Source organism: Antechinus flavipes, chromosome 1 (assembly GCF_016432865.1).
Source record: "Antechinus flavipes isolate AdamAnt ecotype Samford, QLD, Australia chromosome 1, AdamAnt_v2, whole genome shotgun sequence".
Lineage (NCBI taxonomy): Eukaryota > Metazoa > Chordata > Mammalia > Dasyuromorphia > Dasyuridae > Antechinus > Antechinus flavipes.
This window is the reverse complement of record NC_067398.1, coordinates 451,921,580-451,930,168: the sequence shown is the minus strand read 5'-3', so window position 1 is coordinate 451,930,168 and position 8,589 is coordinate 451,921,580. Positions and strand designations below refer to the sequence as shown.

The 8,589-nt window shown below is 35.5% G+C and overlaps 1 protein-coding gene across 2 annotated transcripts in view; it reads right to left on the bottom strand.

Annotated features, from left to right (window-relative positions):
- Window positions 1–8,589, bottom strand: part of SLCO5A1 (solute carrier organic anion transporter family member 5A1) — a 395,082-nt gene that overhangs the window by 283,436 nt on the left and 103,057 nt on the right. The gene's annotated exons all lie outside the window — the stretch shown is intronic.

The window sequence follows — 8,589 nt, the reverse complement described above, 5'->3', positions numbered from 1 at the left end:
CTCTCACCTCACCCCAATGAGAAGCATTCTTGAAAAACCAGTTGCCTTGTCATAAATGTTCTTCCAGCTGTAGCTTCAGAATACTCCTGAGAAGTGGAAGAGCCTAAGGCATTATTGGCAAAGCCTTAAGGTCTGTGGAAAACCCCTGAATACTGCTGACAATATAGTAATTGATGGATATCTCCCTTAGCCAATCATAGGAGATCTACTGCTTCAGAAGATGACCAATCACAAACCTGTAACACCTTTTAGTGCCCTCCAAAGCCCCATAAAAAATCCTAGCAGATGAGTAAAGAGATGTTTGACCAAGAAGAAGGTCTTGGATCCAATTATTTCAGAATCATCAATAGCCCTAAGAAATTGATCATGCTCAGAGCTCAACCTAAATAATCTTTTGTTGTAAATTAGAATTTTATGGCACATACATGTTTAAACATTCTTAGTTTACTTTAATATAGCAAAACATCAATAATACACACCTTACAGTAATCAGTGTCCTGACTCTAGACTACCCATAACCCAGGGCTCTCCCCATCTTCCTAAGAGGTATGTTTCTTAAGCTTAGGTCATTCATTTCACAAATCAAAACCTCCCCATTGAAAAATCAGTACAAAGTATGGCTTAGAATTTGTGCTTTAGTGAGCATGACTTTTAGGGACATTATCTTTTATTCCTGGTTCTCTACATGTTGGGTATCCTTTGGGTAATTGATTGAGGAGATGCTACTTGTGAGGTATTTTCTTAGTGTCAAAAGGACACAGATTCAAGATTGGACACGATTTTAGAGATTACCTCCATCTTACATGAGAAGAAACTGAGACTTCAAAGATGAAATCTTGAAAGATTAATGACTTGCCCAAAATTATATAAGTGGGAAAGCTAGAATTTGAACTCAGATCCTCCAAATCCGGTTCTCTTTCCAATTCCTCTACTTCAATATCTAAATCTCATAGTCTTTGGACATTAAAGTTGATTGAGGGTGAAAAATGGAGACTGGCTAAGCATGTTTGGCTATGGAAGCATAGTATAGACAATATATATATAGGGTGGTCCCATTCATATATGCCCTTGAGGTAGCTGTTATCTTAACCCTATTCAGATAGAAGACCTGAACAGAGGTTTCTTGATGCAAAAATGTTAAAAAAAAAAAAAAAAAAATTACTAGCAAAGAGGCTACAATAACAAGTTTAAGATTATTCATTATGACCTGATTAGATTTATACCAGCAATGATTCACTTTAATGAAAAATTATAAACATAATAAATTAAGCAGTCAATAAATACATACTACCCATTTACTATGTGCCAAGAAATATTCTCTGTACTAGAGACACCAAAAAAAAAAAAAAAATCAAAAACAATTCCTATCTTCAAGGAACTTACATTCTTTTTTTTCCTAATTCCTTCATTTTATTTATTTGTTTTAGTATTTCATTTATTTTCCCCATTACATTCAAAACAATTTTTTACATGTGTTTTTAAATTTTTTGAGCTTTAGGTTCTCTCCCTTACCCCCACCCACAATTAAGAAATTTTATGTGAAACTAAGCAAAACATTTCCATAAAAGTCAAGTTGTGAAAGAAAACACAGATTCTGACCCTAATGAAAATAAAAAGCTTCAAGAAAAAGTTTTTGTAAGAGACAGAGAAAGAGAGAATGCTTCGATCTGTATTCATACATTCATTTCCTTCTCTGCATATGGATGGGATTTTTTATCATAAGTCCTTCAGAGTAGTTAGTCATGGATGATTGTACTATTGAGAATAGCAAAGTCATTTACAACTGGTCATCCCAGAACATTGCTATTATTTTGTATGTTTCACTTTTCTTGGGCTCATGGAGGACTTTTCCAGGTTTGTTTGCTGTGTTTTTTTCCTAAAACCATTCTTTTCATCATTTCCCATAGAACAATATTATTCCATCACAAACACATACTACAATTTATTGAGTCAATCCCCAGTTGATGGGCATCCTCTCAATTTCCAATTTTTTTTCCCTAGAAGATAACTGCAATGAATTTTTTTCATATACAAAGGTCATTTTCCTTCTTTTTTAAATCTTTTTTTTGTTGATATTTCGGCCTAGTAGTGGTGTTTTTATTTTTTTTTTTATTTTTATTTTTTTGCTGAGGCAATTGGGGTTAAGTGACTTGCCCAGGGTCACACAGCTAGACAGTGTCTGAGACCAGATTTGAACTCGGGTCCTCCTGACTTCAGAGCTGGTGCTCTATCCACTGCGCCACCTAGCTGCCCCAGTAGTGGTGTTTTTAAGTCAAAGGATATGCATGAATTTATAGCCTTTTGGGCACAGATCATATCTTTTGATTATTTGTCAATTGGGACATGGCTCTTATTTTTTATAGATTTGGCTCAGTTCTCTTTATGTTTGAGAAATGAGGCCTTATCAGAGAAACTTGCTTCAAAATTCTTTTTTACAATTACTATTGCTAACTATATTTCCCTCCCTTTCTCCCCTCCCCTCTATTTATTCTCTCTCAAGGAACTTACATTATAAAATGGGGAGACAACAGTATATATGTGTGTGTGTACATATATATGTATATATATATATGGATATGTAAAGATACATATAAAGTAGATGAAAAGTAACCTTAGGGAAGGATACCAATAGCTAGGAAGGGGTTCCTGAAGAAAATAGTAATTGAACTATGTCATTAAGGAAGCTAGAAATTCTAGAAGGAATTAAGGACAGTCAAGAAGAGATGAAGGGTCATATGTAAGGAACAGCAAGAAAGGCCAAGCTAAATGGGCCAGAGATTGGCAGGAAAAGAGTAAATATGCAGAAGACAGGAAAATTAGGAAAGGCAAGAAAGGGCAGAGTTTTCAATGCCAAATCAAAGACTTAATATTTGAAAATTATTAGGAGTTAATGGAAATTATTGAAGTAGATAGGGTAATGTCATGGTCAAAACTCCAGGAAAGTCACTTTGGCAAATGAATTGTAATACAGAGATTTGAAATAGGGAAGCCAATTAGGATGTTATTGTTGTAATCATCCAAGAGAAAACAGAACAGGACCTGAGCTAGGATAGTGGCTGCATGAGTGGAAAGTAAAGAGCTAAAAAAGGGATGTTATAAAAATAAATATGACAAGATTTACCAGGTAACAGAATACATAAGATAAAGTGAAAGGGAGGAGATGAAAATGACACTGAGATCCCAAACCTGGGAAACTAAGAAAATATTGCTCTAGACAATAATAAGCAACAACAAGATTATGTGATGATCAACTATAATGAACATGGCTCTTTTCAATAATAAGGTGATTTAAGTCAATTCCAATAGACTTGTGATGGAAAGAGCCATCTGTGTCCAGAGAGTGTGAATGTGTATCACAACATAGTATTTTCACCTGTTTTTGTTGTGGTGGTGGTTTGATTATTTTTTTTCTTTCTCTTTTTTTTCCCTCCTTTTTGATCTGATTTTTCTTGTGCAGCCATGATAAATGTGGAAATATGTTTGGAAGAATTGCTCATGTTTAAGCTATATTGGATGTTTGCTAGGGGAGAAGGAGGGAAAGAAAATTTTGAAACACAAGGTTTTGCAAGGGTGAATGTTGCATATTTTTCATATATTTTGAAAAAAAATTGAAAAAAAAAAGCTATTATAAAAAAAAAAAAACCCTCATGATCTATCCATTACCACTCACCATTGTTTCATACCTCTTTTGACATTTGTGGCTAACCACCTGGAGAAGGCTATCTACAATAGGTATCTCCACTACTGCCTACCTCTTATTTAATTTTTCATGGTCTTACTTCTGAGTTCCTTAATCAACAAAGCTACTCTTCTCTCAAAAATTGCTAATGACCTCTTAATTGTTAAAACTAATGGTTTTTTCACAATTCTAATCCTTCTTGGTCTGTCTGCAGTCTTTGATACTTTTGATTCATTCCTTTCTCCTTTATTCTCTTCTCTTTAGATTTTCAGGACATTCCTCTGTCCCAGTTTTTTCCTTCTTAGGTTCTGAGACTCTTGTATCTCCTTGGCTGGATCTTCTTCTGAGTCACACCCACCAATCATAGATGTTCCACTGGCTTCTGTTTTTAGTTCTCTTTTCTTCTTCCTTTATACCATCTTATTTGATGATTTTCCAATAGCTTCTATATGAAGGGTACCTAGGTTGCTGTGTAGGTAGAGTAGGGCTACTGATTCAATGATCATCTCTATGCTAATGACTCTCAGATTTATTCATCTAGCCCTAACCTCTCTGCTAACCTTTAGTCAAACATTTTTAATTATTACTCTTCTTGAATTGTATGTCCCATAAGAATCTTAAACTCAACATGTCCAAAACTGAACTTGTTAACTTTGCCCCTTCTGTACTTCCCTATTACTGGAGAGGTGCCATCATCCTCCCAGTCACCCAGGCTCACAATCTAGGTGTCATACTCAACTCTTCATTTTCTCATCTTCCCCATATGTCATTAAGGTTTGTCATTTTTACCTTCACAAAATCTCTCACATACAATCCCTTCTCTGGTTGGTCTCCTCACCACTCTCCCCACTCCAATCCACCCTCTACTCAACTGTCAGTCATCCTTCTAAAGTGCTAGTCTAATCATATCACCATCCCTACCCACTCAATAAGCTCTAGTGGCTCCCTATCATCTTGAAGATCAAAAATAAAACCTGTTTAGGGTTCAAAGAACTTTATTACTTGCCCCATTATCACCATTTTTCCAGTCTTCTTACTCCTCACATTTCCTTCCCCATGTACTCTTTGTTCCAGTGGCTTCCTTGAAGTTCCTTAGACAAACTCTTCATCTTCTGATTCTGGGCATTTTCTCTGGCTGTCCCCAATGCCTGGAATATTTGGCATCCTTCAAGTGCTAGTTAAAATCCCATTGTTTACTAAAAGCCTTTCCTGATCCCCTTAATTCCAAAGACATTTCTTTATCATACACAGTTATTTTTATGTAGTCTTAGATTGAGCTCCTACAAGACATCAATTCTCTTTTAATTTTCTTTATATCCCCAGATCTTAATTCAGACATTGAATAAATGTTTATAGACTAACTGATTGGATTTATACAAATACAAAAGCAAAGAGTCCTTCAGCCTCAAGGAGGCTGCATTCTAATGCAGGGAAACTACATAAGGGAGTGGTGTCTAGGGAAGGTCACTTTAATCCATAAAGAATAGGATTAATGGAGAGGGTGGGAGACCACTTTTCAGAGCCTACTAACTGCCTTATCAGGAACTAACTAAAAACAAAAGTTACTTTTATTCATAATGAAGACACATTAAAACCACCCAAAAAATTAAGCTCTGGAGTAAAACAGGATGTTTGCTATTAGGGTGGCTAGGTGGGGCAGTGGATAGAATAGTGGGCCTGGAGTCAGGAAGATATCTTCCTGATTTCAAATTTGACTTTAAGCACTTATTGATTAAGTTAAAAAAAACAAACAAACAAACAAAAAAAAAAACAAAAACACCTGTTTGCCTCAGTTTCCTCATCTGTAAAATAAGCTGCAAAAGGAAAAGGCAAACTACTTCAATTATCTTTAGCAAGAAAACCCCAAATATGATCATGAAGAGGCAGATACAACTGAATGAGAACAAATTTTATGCGTGTGCATATGTATATTTATATATATGTAATCATGTGTAATTATATATTATATCATATATGATGATATAATAGTTTGTGTATAATTATGTAACGTAATATTAATATATGTTATAAGTAACATATTATTGTGTAATTAATGTGTATTATATAAAATGTTATCATATATAATAATAATAAAAGTGGGAACTGAACTTGTGAGTTTATTGATGTAGATGAGGATAGATAATTAGGAAACTCTCTACTAACATGGAATCGTGTACCTTCTCTTTAATTTATGGAACCAGAGAGAATTGACTAGGGTACTGGGGTAAAATCACGTGTCCAGGATCACACAGACACTTCATCCATAAGCCCTCTACTCTTCAATTCTCTTCCAGGTCATCTCCCCTGCATTAGCCATTCTCTCCTTCCTATCTTGACTTCTTGGAGAAACAATCCTATGCAGTCCTCCTCTCTTGAATCCCTAGTCTCTTTAACATATTGCTTATCTGCTTGGCCAAATATCAGCCCTGGATCACTCCCGCCATTTGTCATTGTCTTCACTCTTACACATGAGCTGCTGAATGAAGGTGGAGAAAATCATGAAGCTATTCTGACAGAGAGCACTACAGATTTATGTTACTCACTGCTGCTAATTAATCCAATTATAGCTTCCCTATCAGCTCACTATCCCACTCTCCACAGCAGCTCTTCCAAGTCTCTTCATTGCCCCCTTTCAAACTTCCCCTAGCACTCTACTCCTCCAAATCTCTTGGATAAGAATATTGCCTCATATTTGACACAATATTTGAAGTCATTTACAATGAACTCTCTTCTCCCTTCTTCCTCAGCTCCTTTCATTCAGGTGTCTTCCACTTTCTCTTTCTTCATCCCTATCTCACATAATGAAGTGGCCTTATTCTTTATAAGGCTAACCCTTCTATTTATTCAATAGATCGCATTCTATTCTGTTTTCTCCAACATATTACCCACCCCTATGTCACCATATTATTTCAATATCTTCATCTCTATTGGCTTATATCCTGTTGCCTACAAACATGCATAAATTTCTCCTATCCTGAAAAAATCCTGACTTTATCCTTCCTTTGCTGCTAATTATCATCCTCTACCTTTTCTATGCTTGGTAGCCAAACTCCTGAAAAAGGCCCTCTACAATAAATACCTCCATTTTCTCTCCACTCATTTTCTTCTTAATCATTTACAATTTGGCTACCAACTTTATCATCCTACTGAAACTGTTCCATTCAAAGTAGACAACAAACTTACCTGAATTTGATTCTTAAACAATTATTGCTAGTATTATATAGCTAAGGTTTGCAAATCACTTTATATTTGTGCTCTCACTTTGGGAGAGACAGGTGCTATTATTATCCCCATTTTTCTGCTGAGTCATATTAAATTACAATCACAGCTGAGGCAGGATTCAGAATGTTATGCCACAGTTTTCTTTAACTGTCCTGACTCAGTTTCCCTGTCTCAGTTACCTTAACTGTTCTGTCTCTGACCCAGTAAAACTAAGGATTATTCGCTCTTGGGTTATAAATTAGCAAGATAAAAGAGTAGATCTCCTGATTCTTTTATGGATTTACAATATTCCTTTAGAATATTCCAAGATCAACCCATGATATCTTTACTTCTTTGTCTCTGGAATTTTTAGGTTTTTATGGCTTCCCCTCCCTGATTAAAAAAACCTTCCCTCCCTTTCTCTTCTTTGTCTCCAAAAAGGTATTTAAGAAGTTGGGGTTCTTCCATTCATTGCTGGAGAATGGCATCTGGCAGCTGTATGCTGGACGCTGGATTCTTTGGGTCCTCCAGCCCTGGGACCAATATGGATTCCTTGGTCCCAGTATACTTATCTCTGTCTGACTGGATAATCTGAGACGAGAGTCCTGTCCAGTCAATCTTACTCTCCCATTAATAAAATATTAAAACTCTCTAATCTCTCTCCTGCCTCATTTTCTCCGGCATTATAAGAATAGGAACCAACTTTCTTTGCCTTTCTTTGTAACTCTGGTACATTTCTCTAAATAGTATTTTCTTCCAATTATATGTAAAGATAAATTTTAACATTCATTTTTAGAAAATTTAGAGTTTCAAATTTTTCCTTCCTTCCCTCTCCCTCCCCTCTTCCTAAAACAATAATCATCATTTTTATTGCACAATTGTATTGCATTACATTCATATACCACAAGCTTGTTAAACCATTCCCCAACTGATAAGCATACTTTCAATTTTGTATTTGACTGACTCCAGGTCTAATACTCTACCCATTGTACTACCTACCTATCCTAAAATACTTCTTTCTTTCAATTCTAATTATAAAATCCAGACATTTATATTCTGGATTACTGAATAGAAAATAGGAATAAGAGTTGGTAATTGTCTCGGGGTTTTTTTTTGAGGGGGAAGAGGGTTTTTTTTTTTTTTAATGATTGCTTTGAGTTTGAGTTCAGTTAGCTGGTGAAGGAAATGAAAAACCGTTCTGATATCTCTTCCAAGAAAACCCCAAATGGGGTCACAGAGAATCAGATAGGATTGAAAAATGACTTAACAATAACAATAATATTTTTGGAAAGAGTTTTAAAAGAAATTAGGAATGTTTAGTATAGGTCATTATTGTCAAGAATAAGACTTCTTACTGGAAACTGAGTGGCTGCCCCTCAGTTGGAGAATGGCTGAATAAATTATGGTTGTGAATGTTATGGAATATTATTGCTCTATTTGAAATGATCAGCAGGATGATTTCAGAAAGGCTTGGAGACTTACAAGAACTGATGCTAAATGAAGTGAATAGAATCAGGAGAACATTGTACACAGCAACAAGATTATATAATGATCAATTCTGATAGACTTGGCTCTTTTCAACAATGAGGTGATTCAGGCCAATTCCAATGGTCTTGTGTTGAAGGAAACTATTTGCACCCAGAGAGAGGACTGTGGGGACTGAGTGTGGATCATAACATAACATAATATTTTCACTTTGTTGTTGTTGT